The sequence below is a fragment of the Sturnus vulgaris genome, chromosome 11 (genome assembly GCF_052056855.1).
Source record: "Sturnus vulgaris isolate bStuVul1 chromosome 11, bStuVul1.hap1, whole genome shotgun sequence".
NCBI lineage: Eukaryota > Metazoa > Chordata > Aves > Passeriformes > Sturnidae > Sturnus > Sturnus vulgaris.
The window spans coordinates 21,996,460-22,012,850 of NC_142253.1; the positions used below are offsets into that span (position 1 = coordinate 21,996,460).

Here is a 16,391-nt window from a genome sequence, read left to right on the forward strand (position 1 = left end):
AAGTGATCAAGGCCAGGTTGGACAGAGCTGGGAGTGTCCTGGGACACTGGAAAGTGTCCCTGCCCATGGCAGGGGTGGCACTGGATTTAAGGTCCCTTCTAACCCAGCCCACTCCAGGATTCTGTGACTCCCTGTATAATGCAGCACATGCATCAAATCTCAGGATGGCAGGGGGAAATGCAAGTTCCAGCTGATTCAGACACTTCGTGGCCAGCTAAGTTCTTTGTCCTGTAAAGTGTTCATGTTCACTGAAAGTTTCTGGGGAGAAAAAGAGGAGAAAAATTCCAGCTTTACAGATAGAGAACTAATGCAGTGGGCATTAACTCTTTGTGAGCCAGAGCTGGTCACAAATTAAAGAGCGTTTGGTAGGAACCAGCTGTCCATGGAATCAGAAGATGTCATTGGAGTTCCAGCGACAGAAGAGAAGTGAAGGGTCCTGGAGAGTCAGTCCTGTGAGGAGCAGCTGAGGGAGCTGGAGCTGTTTAATTTGGAGAAAAGGAGGCTCAGGGGGGATCTTCTCACTCTCTCCAACTCCCTGGCAGGACGGTGCAGGCAAGGGGTGCCGGGCTCTGCTCCAGTGACAGGATAAGAGGAAATGGCCTCAAACTGCACAGGGGGAAGTTTAGGTTAGACACCAGGAGGAGTTTCTTCATGGAAAGCATTGTCAGGCATTGGACAGGGCTGTCCAGGGCAGTGGTGGGGTCCCCATCCCTGGAGGTGTCCAAGGACACCCTGGACGTGGCACTCAGTGCTCTGGGCTGGGCAAACAGGTGGGGTTGGGCACAGGATGGACTTGGTGCTCTTGGAGTTCTTTTCCAGCATTAATGGTTCTGGGGTTCTGTGGAACCTTCATCCCTCCCACAAAGAAGAAAGATAAGGAGTCTCCTACTGCCTTGCTGCTCCAAGATTTCTTAGAGGTTGCATTTCCTACGAGGGGAACATATCCTAGGTCCTCTGCCATGACCCAAATCCAACCCTAAACAGGGTAAATACACGTGAAACACTCAGTCCTGGGGTGCTGCAGGTGCTCAGGAGTCAACTAGGAAGTTTTGTCGACGTCAAACTCTTTGTTTATTCAGAAAAAGAAATAAATAAAGAAATATTTGTTTGAATTTTAAACTGAACTTCTGAAACAATTAAGTGGAGCTGAGCAAATTAATAAAACAAAGACTAATGACACGTCCCCCACACTGCTTGGCTGTGTGCCCCCATTGATGACTGGTAGAAAGTTACAGGCATTAAGTTGGTATTTTTCATTACTTGCGATGAAATATGAGGATTTCTTACCATTCCCTCTGCCTTATTCTTGTAACTAAAGCCACCCATTCATTACAAGAAATCATTATTTATTTGTGTGCAAGAAAGAATCCAGGCTACTTCACAAATTCTAGTGCTCTCTCAGTAGCCTGATTACTGTTACCATTCACCTTTTCTGTATGTACCCCTGAAATTTGTCTGCACCCAGCAGCAAAGGCCAATCCTGCAACAATGCACTTGTAGGCAGGAGGAAAATCCCAGCTTTGTTTGCAGCAAGTGTTTCATGATTGTTTCTCAGTGTTTTTTTACCTGTGTGAACCAAATGGGGGTTGTGTACATGCCCCAATTGCGTTTTAGCAAAGCCTGTTCTAGTGTCCACCTTAAAATTTATTCAGAATAACATGAAAAACGAAGTTGTGGATATAACCCTGAAGGCAACTGCATGTGAAGTCATTTATCACCAAAAAAAATGCGAGGAATGTTGAAAATAAAGTTAATGTTCATAGTCATATTTTCATTCTTTTAACCTATAGTGCTAAAGGCATTTCTCTTTGTTCTCTAAGCATTTTCCTTTCTTTTTATTCTTTATTTTTTTGATGCAAGACATTATAATGTATCAAAAAGCAACCTGAAACTATTCCTCTAAATGTGAGAAATGTGTAAGTTGAAGAAAAGAAAGAACCATATATCTTCCTGTTTTCCTCTCACCTTCCCCCAGCCAGAGGTTTTGCTGCTGCCTTGTGATACATCAAAAACAAGCTCTGGTGCCAACGTCTGACTTGCCAGAGCCACTGTGGTTTCTTCTCATGGCACAAATGCACTTGAAATAGTCAAAATCAGGGCATGATGGGACAGAGGTGCAACTTCTGTCAAATACAGGGACAGCAGCTTGCCATCCACAACTGGCAGCCAGCTCAGCAGTCTGGAGGGGTTCTTGCAGTTGTACTATTATTATTATTATTATTATTATTATTATTATTATTATTATTACTCTTATTATTATTAATTGTTATTAATGATGGTAGAATCCCTGAAGGGCAAAGAGAGGTCTGGGAGGGTTTTTTCATGTGGTCCCACTTACAAGAATTGCTGCAGTAAGAGGCTGATTGTCAGTGTGAGGTGCTCTGCCAGTGTGTGCATGTCTGGGTGTGCTCCCTCACCTCCCAGTGCCACTTTCCCTTCCTCAGCCTCCCAGATTCTCCGAGCTGACAGGGAAGACTACATTTGGATGTTCTGTCCAGAGCTGCCAGGTGTGCTCTCAGCTGTGTGTAGACTTGGCAGGATGCAGTTAGATCCACACTGGGAGGTGCTGTGAGATCCAGCTGGGTGAAGCCTGCAGGAGAAGTAGGGTGGCAGAGCTGTGAAGCTGCAGTGGTTTGCTGTGGAATGAGTGTGAAGAAGGCATGGGGCTGCTCTCCAGAAGCCATGGCTCTCCAGCCAGGCAAATGGTTTCAAAGTGGAGCTGCTGTCATGTGCACTCCGGAGTGGAAAGATCCCACAGCCTGGGGCTGTGTCTGAAGAACACAAAATTGGTTGTGCAGCCGTGAAGTTGGAATTACAAACCAGAAAGCCTCAGGATTAGGATTCCGAAGGAGTAGAGTTTAATTACAACAAGCTCTCTCAAGCATTGCTACACCACTTGCAGCAGTGTAGGCAATACTAATCTGTGCTAAAAGCCGTGCTCTACAAGTTGCTCTGCCATTTGGCAATTCGGGGCTGGAAATGTGTTCTGCTGCCTGGGCTGGGTCTTGGGGAGCTTGCAGAGACCCAGCTCTGGAGGACTCGGCTTTAATCTCTGTGGTGATGGAGCTCAGGAGCAGGAGGTGCTGGAAAAGGTGGAATTGTCCCTGCCCAGGATGACTTGGGTGTCTGAAGTATGCAAAGGCAGTAGCTGCAGAGCTGGTGGCTCAGGGAAAGCTCTGGCTGACTGTGTTCCAAGTCAAACACAATAAGCTGTAAACCCAATGGAATGTGAAAGAAATTCATACCTTAGTGAACCGTAAACAGAATCACGGATGATAAAATTTAATCAAAATGTAACATGCCTTCGGGATTCAGATCCAGTGTCTTTTGATGATTAGCAGGATTATCAAATGTAGATGCTCTTTTGAATACCATAATGATGTAACTTTGCACTCTATGGAACATCAATGCCAGAAATAATTTAACACCTGCACATAAATCATTTTGCAATTATCTTTTGGGAATTATTTTATCTTAATCTTTTTATTTTGTTCCAAATAAAATTAGAGAGGAACACTGAAAGATGACACTAGGTGAAACAGAGGAAGGATAGGAGCACTGTCAGGTTATATAAACTAAGCTAAATGTCTGTTTTCTATTATTTAATTTTTAGATTGACATGTAGCTTTGGCTAAGGACTGTAAAACAGAATTGGTTTGTGTGTATGTACATATAGTTAATTAAATGAAGCTTTAACTCAGCAAGATTGAAAATATATGTGCTCTGCTCTTTAGCATTAACAACAAGGATATTAAGGCTGGAAAACCTTGAGCCTGTTGATCCTCCTCTCCCTAAAGCAAAACAGACAGCTAAATTTGGGACTTAGAAGATTATCAGTCAGAAGTTACAAAAACTATTCTCAGGGAACAGAAAAGAGACAAAGTTAATTCTTCCTCACCTTAGGGAGAGCTGGGGGTACAAACCCCTGTGCAGCCAGAGAAGAAAACAGCCCCAGGTAGCTCCCAAAGTGGTGCTGGGTGGCTCACTGGTGTTAATGGAAACTGGAGCTAAATCCCATCAATCCTTTGAAAGCTGAACCCCCCATGCTGGAAGGGTGTAATGATGGGCTGTGTATGCAGAACAAAATAAGACAGAAATAAATTATTAGATTTGGGTGCACTTGAATTGTGTTCCAGCATCTGACCAGCTTTGTCTCCGCAGTGTTTTGAAAGGGAATTCTTGAAACCCTATTGCCAACAACTTTGCTTTCTGCTCTGAATCATCACTGGGGAGTAAAATCTCTAGTGTGTAATATGGACAGTAATGACAAGCAAGCAAACTGTGACAGCAACAATGTAGATGTCACTTTACATTAGGCCAAAAGAATGACAAAATGCCTCACTAAGGGTGTCAGTAACCAGTGGGCCAAGGTCTGCCCCAAAAGATTCTCATGCGAGCTCCTGCAAACACGCGAAATACCAGCAACTGCCTTTTATTTTTGTACAAATCCTTGTAATTTTCTGTACCTGTTTGGCATAGGAAAGTTTTCCCCTGTGTGCACAAGGGATTGTGAGCAGGCTGTGCAAAGGGAAGGGGTCCAGCTCACCTTCCTATCTGCAAGCAAGAGCTAAAAACCAAGCCTGGGGGATTCTTTCAAAAAAGAAAAAAGAAAAAAAGTTCACTAGCCTATTTACTAATTTTCAAACAGTGGAAGGATGAAGTTAAACAAGTAACTCAGGAGGTGACAAGGAACAGCCCTCAGTGAATAGCACAGCCTTTATCCTAGGATTGCAGTCCTGGTCAAAATTTGACGAAAGGAATTCTCAAAGGTGGAAATTACTGTGCCATTTTAGTGTGATTCAAGGATTTATTATATTTTTTTTTATTCCTGGTGTATTTCCATAAGTGTATGTTCCTTCCAGCTCAGGACATGCTATGGTTCTGTGATTCATGTAAATGTCTCAGTCTCGTCTGGGGAGAATTCAATATTTCTGCCTATGAGAAAACCGTAAATTGAGACATTTCTGTAGGTCTGAGCTTGGAGGAAGAGGTTTTTAGAAGTGAAAGGGAAGAAAAGTTTTGGTGTAAACATTTTCTAGGCTGGACAATATTGTATTTAGAAAACACACACACTTTACTTTCCCTGACGGGCTCTAGCAAAGCCACACACTAAGTAACTAAACTTTTAAAAATGCAGAAGGCTTTGTGAAATAAAGATAAGCAACACAATGGACTAAACAAAAGATGATTTTGGCCTTTTGGTTTGGCTTATTGGGCTTTTAAGTATATTTCTTTGTTGTTAAAGTTGTTGCAACAATATATGTGCACTGGAGTGCTGTTAAAAATGTTGGCATCTTTTATCTTAGTTTCTGACTGATTTTCTAAGCAAGTGATCTTAAATAATCTTAAATAATAATCTTAATCTTAAATAATTATTATGAAATTATTAGCAATTATTTTGGCGTTTGCTGAGGAGTACTGAGCAGATTTCAGCTGCTTAACTTTGCAGTAATCACTTTCAAATCTATTTAGATACAAATATTGATGCTCCTACATCTTCAGACCTGGAGAAAGGTTAAAAATCATAGAGTGATCTCCTTATATAGAAAATTGAATGTACCTCTGGTTTCCTTAAAAGTTCTTTGCCTTCACTGTATAACACAACATATCAGTCAGTAAAATTTAATGTGAAAAGGGGGAAGAATGTTTCATTAAGGCTCATAATAATGATTCCCTCTGATCAATTCCAGATTTTAAGATGAAGAATATAACATGAACCCGATTACTATTAACATAAGTTATGCAAATCTCTGATCAGGGATGGAATCATTATGCCACACTCACTATAAAGTAAGAGCACAGAAAAGCCTTTGTAATTTGAAATGGAAATTAAACCAAGAGAAAGATGCTCTATACCCATAGGATTTCTTCACAGCATCAGTGCAGGAATTAAAAGGTTGCACCAATTTTTTCTATATCCCACTAGGACTCTGACAATGTCTAGTTTACTATCACAATGTCTGCACTGAAATTCCAGAAGGGGCTTCACTGTCCAGTTTTGATTTCCCCACCATTTTTTTTTTGTTGTTGTTTACATTCCCACTAAATCTGAGAGGTGCTACAGGATGGAAAAACAGTGGTGGAAGTTTGAAGGATCTGACTGAGCTCTGAAACATCTCTGAATAGTCCTTGAGGAAGGCAGCAGAGGGACTTAAGAATAGAACTGTTATCTGCCTGAGTGTCTGGATCAGAGTCGTAGGTCAGCTGTGGTCACTTCTGAAACTGTTCTGGGAAGTTTAGGGTGCTTTGGGTTTTGGTGAAAGTGATAAGAAGTCACTCCAAGCTTTCCATGCAGATGATGTTCCTGTAGCTGTGATCCCTCATTAAAACCAGCAGGTAGGGAGGCTGTGGGGCTGCTGTTTGTGAGGTTTTACTCCAGGATGGATATTGCAGTGTGTTCATACCTGCAGGGGTGCTCCTGACACTCAAATCAACATTCAGAGCTGGGGGAAATTTCTCAGTGCTTGTTTAGATTTCTTTGACTTTAAGATGTAAATTATTCTTATTTAATAGATAGAAATAGAGGCCTGGGAATATCACTGAGTGTCATTCTTGGAATGCTGAAGAAGAAGGATGCTGAGAGAGGCAGAGCAGAGCTCCCTGTGCTGCCTCAGGGTGCATGGCTGCTCAGGGAGGCCCTGGTGCAGCAGCTGGTTGTGCTCCCAGCCCTGGCTCTGTGGAACACCACAGCTTGCTCTCCCTGTGCTCCCTGCAGCATGCCAGAGCCAGCAGGGCTGCTCTCCACATACCAGCCCTCCCAGAGATGTGCCTGGGCAGCACTGGAGTGTGTTTGTTCTGATTTAGCAACTATGTGAGGCACAGCAGAGCCGTGGAGAGCCCTACAGGGCTGGAGTGTTGGACAGAGAGGAGATGGGTGACCTGAACTTCACAGGTCACCTGTGCACCATCTTGGGCAGGCTCCCCAGAAAACCCACTGAGGCTCACCAGAGAGGAGGGATGTGTTTTGGAGCTGGTACTCTGCCCTTTGGACAGCTGCCCAAATTTTTCCCGACTTTATTATCAGACAGTGACATTTGTCAATTCATCCCACAGCCTCCAGCCCAGGAATTTTGTTGGGGATGTAGAAGGGAGAAGTGAAAAGATCATGTAAAAAAATCACTGCATGAATTGAAAGCTTTAAAACTAATAATGATCCTGTCCCTATGATATCTGGGACAAACTAAGTTCTGTCAGAGTACACACAAGCCAGGAAAGGCAGCTACAAAATCTCACTCTCTGGGCTTTGGGTTTTCACATGTATTTGGTTTGAGGCAAGTGGGTATATGAAAAGAACCACAGAAAGTTGTATTTAATAGTCAGGATATGTTAGGTTCTTGAATCATTAACCCTAAAGACAATTTGAAGTGTTAGCTTCCAACTTAAGGGAAGATTTAAGTAAATTGCATGTAAAATATTCCCATGTTTATTCTACAGTGAAGTGTTGCTTCACCTGACTGTAAAAATGAACTTCTTGAAACAGAAAGCCAAACTGAACTGGTCTCATTTATCATATCTCTGAAAGTGTGTGGCATTTCTTTCTTTCTCTCTCTTTTCCTGGGAGAAAGCAGAAGGAAAAGCCCTGACTGCAGGTTAAACAGTGTATATCCTCTAACTGCTGCACCAAATTGTTTCTCATGTGCTTAATGCATTTACTTTGAATCTAAAGCCTGGAGGTTTAACTCTGTGTGCCTTGAAATGAAAGTACACTCCGGTGATGAAGAAGGCATTTGCCTTCAGGTTGGGAAAAATTGGAGCTCACGTCATCTCAGCATGATTAGAGCTGGAGTGTACTGCTGACCTGGAGGCATGCAGCAACAGGCAGGAGGCACAGGCACAATCACTTCATTCTCTGGCTCTGCAGAATGGGGCTGTAGCAAGGTGAAAATCCCTCCAACAAGAATAATAAAGATCATGATTATTACGAAACCAAAAGATAGAAATATTTGAGTGTGTCATGACAGTGCTCACATGACAATGCTCAGAGTATGGGGTGTGTGCAGTGGCATGGAAATAATTTTTTTTTAACCAATGTAAAATTAAAGATCAGTTTTAGGAGTGAGGCTCAGTTTAAGGGAATTATACCACGCTTATAGGCTTGCAGAGTTTGCACTTCTATTAACCAGTGTAAGCGTGAAGAATCAGATTATAAACTGCAGAAATTCTATCCTACCAAACTCTACCAATTACTGAAGTCAGTCAGTAGTGACTTGGCCCTCTACCTGGCCCTCTACCTCTAATCAGCAAAGTGTGATATTTCCACAGAAAAACTGAATCCTTGTAATAATTTCTAGATTTGATTCCACATTGATCTTCATTTTCTGTTCCCTCCCCTTGCTTTCCTTCACAGTACTTTCTGGAAGGACTCCCCATCCCTGGAAGTGTCCAAGGCCAGGTTGGACAGGGCTTGGAGCCCTAGGACAGTGGTGGAAGGTGTCCCTGCCCTTGGCAGGGGTGGCACTGGATGGGCTTCCCTCCAACCCAACTCATTCTGGGATTTATAATAAATATTTGCACTTGCGGATTGCCTAGTTAGTGTTTGCAAAGGCACAAGTGGACTGAAGTTAGTTAATAGTAATTTAGCATGACCTCAAACTCAAGCCTTCAATGAAAAGGGAATAATGAAATTTCTGTGAGGAATAATATCACAAACAAGGAGGATCCTGAAATCTGAGACTTCAAAAATTTCCTGTAGAGGGAATCTTTGAAGTGTAGCAATAAGTCTTTATTTTTAGAGGAAAAATGCAAGATTACCTGTGTAGTGCCCCAGTAGTAATTGGGGGGAAAAGACACCTAACTGTAAGTTTTGGTGTTAATTTCCATGGAAAATGCATTTATAAATCACACTGTTGTCATTAAAATCTGTCTCATCTGTCTTTCCTTGTTGCCCAGCTGGCCTTGCAGGATGGTGTGTGGAGCTCCAGAGGGAGGTGTTGGGATTACACTTTTGGATCAGTGCTGGATGTAGTGAGCTCTGGGAGAGAGCATCTGCCAAGCTCCAGAGCTCTTCAGATGTCAGCTGGCTCCTTATCTGGCTGGGCTTCAGGCACTCATGCTTCCAGGGTGTATTAATTTCCAAAGTCAGGTTTTTGCCCTCTGTTTTGAGGTTCTATCCTTTAGAATTCCTGAACTTTTTCCAAAAATGTCAGCCCCACCCCAGACAGACCTATCTTTTAGGTAGGTCTGCCCGTTCTCCAGGAAGGCTTGTGCAGCCTTGTGTGTTGTAACCAAGGAGTGGATTCTGCTTGCCCTGCCCTGTGCTCTGGGGCTGCACTGGTGATCTCCAGCTCTGCCAGCAGGGCTTTCCTGGGCTTTCTCTGTGCTGTTTTCAGTGCAGGGGCCTCATTCTGCAGAGACAGGGGACAGTCTTTGTTCTGCAGGTGCAGTAGATTGTCTAAGTTTATATTAAATACTGCCTTTGAAAGTTGCCTGATGTCTTCATTTCCAGCACACCAGTGTATCTCTCTCAAACCCTGAGCTTTCCTGGCACTCAGCTCTTGGGGCTGCAGCTCACTGGCAGTGGTGCTGTGTCTGATTCTGGGTTTGGTTCAGCTCAGTTCCAGCTCCTACTAGCTGGAGGAAACCTTTGAGGAGAGCTGTGTACAGCTAACTTTGGTTAGGCATGCAAAAATAGGAATGTGCTTCTGCTTGGCCTTTGCCAGGACTGTACGATGAGTGATGTACATCAAAGGAGTACACCAGTACCTTTAACAAGCTCCAATAAAGGTATAAAATTAATGCTTTCTTCTTCTAATAAGAAATATCCAATGCAGGGATTTCTCTTTGAGACATTTTTTACTTTCATAACTTACCCAAAAATTTAAAGTGGTCCCTATTATTTTTTCTTCAGTTCAGCCTCACAGAGCTCCTTCACCCAGTGATTGTTGCTGGTCCCATGGGATATGGCAGCATCCTGTGGCACAGACACCCCTGCTGAAGAACCACATTTCCTGGTGTACATTTCCACCAGCACAGGGCATGGAAATGATGACAGCTATCTGTAAAATTTGGGTTGGAAATCAGTCCCATAAATGTGGAAGCCTTCTATTACCTTTGACCAGTAAAAGTGCACCATGGAGAACATGAGGCATAAATGCCATCTCTATAAAATAATCTTGTGCATTTCTGCAGAGTTTTTGTGCACTGTAAAGGTTAATGGCAGATCTCTGTCTTGCTGAAGAACTAACCAGCAGAGTGGTGGGGAGAAGGTGGATTTTGGTGGCCTCTCCCTGATTCCCCACAGATAGTCCAAAGTGCTCGAGTGGAACTTGCAGTGATTATTCTGTCAGCCTTTGATATAAGAAGTGGTTTTTTGTCCTGGAGGAAATGATGCGCTGCCCTCATTTTAGACAAATATAAGAACTTGCCAGCAGGTGGCATGCAAAGGGCAGGATTTCCCAGGGCTTTTTGCCTCGGTGGGGTTTTCCCTCGGCGGTGAAGTGAATGGGAGCAGGAGCTGGAGGGATGGGGCAGGGAGAGGCGCCCGCCCTGATTCCGCAGGAGCGGTGGCTGCTGTGCGCTGCCAACACAGCCCTGCCTCCTCCTCCCTGCACAGGGGTTTGGGATGTGTGCTCGGCTGCCATGGCTCTGGAGCTGTGGTGTCGCTGGCAGGATCCGGAGCGGCTCCAGCTCCATCCAGGGAGCTCCGAGCCCCGGCCCTGGCATGGGGCAGGGGCAGGGCCGGGGCTGGGGGCCAGCCATGGCCTGGGGCCGCCGGGAGCCTGCCCGGGGAGGAAACACACACTGCGTGTTGTTTGTGGCCTCCTTACAAATGGCTGGGTTTAAGAAGCTCCTGCTTCTCCCACATTAGCGCTCTAGACAAATCTTGAACCACCTTTGTGGCAAGGCCTAACAAACGCTGTCACTTTGACCTAATCCACTTTTCTGCACAGCTGTGCTAAAGTCACCTTTAGTTTTATCACATTTTAATGCAAACAAGGCCGGAAGGGTGCTTGTTTGGATTGAAGAAGCTGTGACAATCCATCTGAATGGGAACTTCAGTAACTGGGAAGAAAAATGTGACAGGGAGCTTTATCACTGCATTGTACACAACAATCTGAAAATTATTGCTTCTTTAGGGGCCTATTCTCCTCTTGAGGCCTAGCACAGTCTATGCTAAGCAGCCAGACAGCTCTGAATAGTTTGCCAGTCCTAAAGACAGATTTTAATTCTATTGTTTGTGGGTATCCCTGACTTTCCTAAGAGGATTCAAAGACAGGCTGCAGAACAAGGCAGCTGACATAAGACTTTAGCCAATCTTTAAAATTCAAATAGCAAAGGAGGTTTTCCCTGGTCCTCTTAAATTAGCCAACCTCAAGTGATGTTTGCTTTCAAAATTTGTCAAGTTCATTCAAAACTAAATGAACTCCCAAAACGTGCTTTTAAAAGCCTTTTTTAAAAAGTTTGCTTAACCACTAATTTCCTGTAACAGTGCGAATAAAGCAGGGAGGAAAGATCCTTTTTTTTCTTTTTAAAAATGGAAATTGTCATAGTAAGAGGTGCTTTTCAGAAATTACATATGTAAACATTTACCAAATATGGGTAAATATTTATATAGGCACAGATCATATTTGTACTAATTTCTTTTTAATACTTCAAGTAAATTCCAAGTGAAACCGAACAAGTGCTGAAATGCTGAAAAGCTTTATCTCAGCCTTTGATAAATCTACTGCAAGCTGAATATTCAAATATGCAGGACAGTGTTGAACAAATCCTTCTTGAGGCTGCAGAGTGAGGTACATGGAAAATAAGGGATTTGATCTCCTTAGGGGACAACAAACTGGGCTTGGTGGGACCAGGGACCTGGAGCTGCTTGGCTGGCTCTGCTGTCCCAGAGAACTGGCAAAGGAGCTCACAGTGTCAGGATCCTATTGCAGCAGCAGAAAGAGCCTCTCCCAGAACTCCCAAACCATCCATCCTGCTGGAAAATATTACATTTAATCTGTCCAGGACCCACAAAACTTCAGCTCATTGTGTGAAATGTTTTATAGAGAAGTGAAAATACTGTTCTGGTACAAATAGCAGCCAGGTAATTGTACTTACCTCGTACTGAGTTCTCACAGATAGAAACACATTTTAGGGAATGTCTGTAACAGAGAGTGGAGCTGTTCCTCCCTCACAGTGCCAGCACAGGCAAGGAGACAGGAGGACCAAAAAGTGCAATCTCCCCGTGACAGCTCAGCACTTGGTGTGGAAAAATGACTGAATTACTCGATTTTTCAATCTTTTCTCTCTTCCCTCCCACTCTCAATTCCTGAGATTGCAAATCTTTGTGAACAGTGGCACTACCAAAACCCAAAATTAAATTCAAGAATTCTGCTGAACTGAAAGAGTGGCAGCTGCCCAAACTGGCATTGGACCACATCTGCTTGAAAATAAATGCCCATCAGATTCTGCCTCTTCTCTCTAAAGAGAGCCTGTAGATTATGTAGCAGCTGGCAAATATTTCACCATGAAAAGGTGGGGTTTTTTTCATTTATTTTAAGAGAATCTGTATTTTGAACCCCTATAGTCTTTAATAACAGAAACTTGACAGCAGTGTGATTACCCTGGCTGTTTCCAGAGCCCCTCTGCATTCACAGGAGGCAGACCTTGGAGGACAGCTCCTGTCTCGTGGGAACTGGGGAGTGAAGCCCAGCAGTTCCTTTTTAATACAGCCTGTGGGGTTTATTCTGGGGCTGGGGGAGCAGAGGGTGCTGCTGGAACAGGAGTGAGCCCACAGCTGCTGCCCTGGACAGCTCTTCCCTGGGCTCCCACCCCGTCTGACTTCCCCAAACCCCCCAAAAGGCAGAGCCTCTCCTGCAGCAAGTGCTGCCTGTGTGGGGCCAGGATCCCTGAAGTGCCATTGCTACCCTGCTGGAGTGTGGCAGATCAGCAGCACAGCTGTGTGTTTGGACTGTGCCTGGCTCTGCTGAGCTTTGCCCAGGTGAGCTTTGCTCAGGACCCTGCCACCCTGCAGAGGTTGGCTCTTCTCTGCAGGGAATTGCACTTCAGCCCCACTTCATATGAATGTGAAGCTGCAAGGCTGTTTTCAACATATTTGAAATGCAATTAGGATTCTCTGTAATTAGTTACAAGTTCTGTGCCAAGACTTGTCTGCCATGTTGCAATTGCTGCTTCCAAAATACCTTTCAGCTCTTTCCATTGTATTCTTTGCATCTTGTGACCACTTTCCTTATGATTTGCTCATTGCCTTTCTGACACAATACATCCTTAACTTTCTACCTCTTCCAAAAAGCAATCCCTGCTTAAACTAATTACTTGCAGGTTTGCTCAGGTATTTTTTAAGTCACAAACATGAAGGAGAAATTGAAGGCTGGGAACCTACAGAACCCTGTCTCCTTATACAGGAATTTCAGGTTGTCCTCACCTTAGCACTGCCATCCATTTATAACCAGGCACTTTGCAGGGAAGGAAAAAAATCCTTTCTCCTTCCATACCTGCCTGTCTCAGGCTAGCAGTAATTATGTGGAGAGAGTTGGTAAATTCTTCAGCTTGGGTCTGCTTGTGTCTTCAGTGAAGCTCTAATGGATCTGGCTGTGCTCACAAGAGCTCTACACTCCAACCACTGCCATGGACCCCGTGCAGGATAATTAACCACAAAGTGAGTTATCTGTCCCAGGCTGAAAACATAATGAAAATCAAGGTCAGATACCCTGGACTAAGAGGAGTCTTCTGTGTGGGAGACCATATTGGTCTTCCCACCCCCTTTAAGACTGCAGTTTTTAATGTTTAATAGGATTATATCTTAAAAAGAACGTTTAAAATCTGTTATCATGAAGTAATGAGTGGACTTCATGCTAATTTTTAATCCACTAGTTTTTTTAAAAATTACTTAGAGCCCACTAAAGCTAGATTGCAGCAAATGAAAGAAGAAATCCTTCTAATTCATTATTCAGCAGTTTTCCAGCAATTGGAACTTATTCACAGAAATTCTAGGGATGTAGAGGGAATTTCTGGCAAATCTCATCATTAATGGCAATCAGCCTTGAGAGACTAAATCTTTGGGCAGTGCCAGAGCTGCTGTTCTAGAAGGTCTTTATTTGATTCCTTGTAGGCAAGGCTGTGGATTTGGGCCAAAAGCAGGATAACATGTCCAATGAAACTTGAGATTTGAGGCAGATCAGATAAGAGAAGTATGTGTATGTGTTGTATCAACAAAAAATTTTCATTTAATTAGAGTTCATATTTTGTTTTTTTTTTCCTAGGAATTGTGTTTTAGATTTCCTTGATCTAATATTGTCAAAGGAAAAAATGTAGCCACTGTCTATAGAGTTACAATCTAATATAGACAAACACATCATTTTTCAAGTTGCTAGTCCTGTCTATAGGTCAGGTCATTAGATTCATAAAGACAAGTGATGGGATCTAAAACTCCTACTGGAATACCAGGAGCAATTATCTTGGCAAAATCTGGGTAAAATTATTTTTTATTTAGAGGCTGAAATACTCTTTAATTGGAATCCCCTGTAATTACAAATCCATGTCCCAGAAATAAATTTCTGAGGGTAGAAGAAGACAGTCGTTAGCTCCTGCTAGAAAAGACTGTGTCATTCATTTCTGTTCATTTCATTTCCGAAAGTGGAAAATGGGCAGGTTGGAGGACTTGAAGGACTGTGGCATCTTGAAGCACCTCTGCAGTGCTGCCAATAAAGTGAGCTCTCAGGCCTGAGGTGTATTTCAGCTGCCCACATGTGAATGGAGCAAAGCCTGGCTCTCCTGCCCAAGCCTGCATGGTAATTTGGTTGCTAAACACAAGCTAGAAATAAAATCCCACTTGCTCTCTTCAATTTATGAGCTGCCTGCAGGGAAGCGCAAGGGTTTCAGTAAACTGAGATGTGAGGTGCTGTGCACTGGAATGTGTTGCTTTTCAATGTAAACCTCAGACTGTGGTATCATTTTCTCTGCTTACCTGGAGCTCCTGGAAGTTTTTGAAGTCATTGGTGGAAACTGCTCTGGAGTGGAGATGGAGAACTTTTCTCTGTCAGCAATCTACATTTGGCTTCCTCTTGCTGTGAAGTGCTCCCACAGCTTCCTCCAGTGCTTCAGTTTCAAGCTAGTTGTGAAAGAACTGAAGTGGTCACCAAAACTCCTTTTCCTGGCCCAGCATCACTGTGATTTCCAGCCACAGACTACCTGTCTCCTCAGTACTCCCGTGTGCACCTTGTCTTCTGCTGTGACCTCTTTGAGGTCTGAAATCAAATGCCAATTGGAACACAGTTGGCAGGGAGCTCACTAAGGACACTGACACTGTTAATCATAAATGTGGCATAAACAAGTCTCCAGATATTCAATTCACTCCTTCTGAGCACTAACACCTGACTGTGAGGTTTTAAACTGTCCTGAGAGAAAACTGTGACCATGTGTGATTAGAGAAATGGGGTTGATTCTAATACACATGAAAGCCTGTTGGTTTATTCTGTGGAGTTTATGGTATGAAATATTTCACAGCATATAAGCTGATGGGAATAGGTGCTTTGGTGAGCTTTAGCTTTAGCTCACTTTGGGGCCACTGTGCAGGTTGTCAGCTGTAGGGTCTCTTACTAAATGAAACCTTCTCTACACAAGCAATAATTGTTGCCCAGAGAGTAATGAGCTAAAGCCAGTACCTGTTGGACTGTGATGTACTTTGCTCATCTCTCACCTAACTGCAAAGTTCAGGGAAACCAAGGAATGAAAGTGTGACTGCACAGTGCCTGGGGCAGGGCAGGACCGGGGGATGGCTGTCCCAGGACAAAGCAGGACCGGGACATGGCGGATGTCAAAGGACAGAACAGGAGCCGAAGGATGGCTGTCCCAGGACAGAGCAGGACCCTGGTGGCGGCTGTCCCGGGGCTGCAGGAGGTGGCACCCCGGGTCCCCCCTGTCCCCGCGTAACCAGAGCTCCGCGCCGGGCCGGCCGCGCTCGCACAGGTATCAGCTGACGCTGCTGCGGCACGCTTTATTTCAAAGAAGTAGCGGTAACAATGGCTCACAGTAATAACAGCGCTGCCGCTTCCCCCAGGGGAAGGCACAGAATGCTATCTCGCCACATGATCTCATTTCTTTTAAGCTCTGCACTAACCGCTGACATATCGCATAAATGCCTCCTTTATTACCTGCCAGTGATTGTCTTCTGTGCTGGGAATGGCCCCCGGAACCCACGTCCTAATGCCAGCCGAGCGCTGCACTGCCTGCCTGTGAATTTGTCTGTGTCTGGCGCTCCGGGAGGCCCCCATCCACCTGAGCATCCTCGGTTACGGCGCTCTGAGACGCCTTTGTTCAGGTGCCTCGCCGGGCTGGGCCGGCAGCTGGCACCGGCCGGGGCTCTGTGGCTCTATTTGCCAAGTCGGTAATTTGCCATTGTAGTCGGGGGTGGGTTTCTTAAGCGGTGTCCAGCGGCTAATGTAGCCTGG

The 16,391-nt window shown here is 44.2% G+C and overlaps 1 long non-coding RNA gene across 1 annotated transcript in view; it reads right to left on the reverse strand.

The window, feature by feature from the left end:
* LOC148222537 (uncharacterized) overlaps positions 1-16,179 on the reverse strand; it is a 54,926-nt gene extending 38,747 nt beyond the window's left edge. Inside the window, exons 1-3 of the long non-coding RNA XR_015806128.1 lie at positions 16,095-16,179; positions 14,909-15,052; positions 3,899-4,067 (exon numbers count right to left, since the gene is read on the reverse strand). This is a non-coding gene — a long non-coding RNA (uncharacterized LOC148222537). The remainder of the gene's footprint in view (positions 1-3,898; positions 4,068-14,908; positions 15,053-16,094) is intronic.
* Positions 16,180-16,391: the final 212 nt, after the last annotated feature.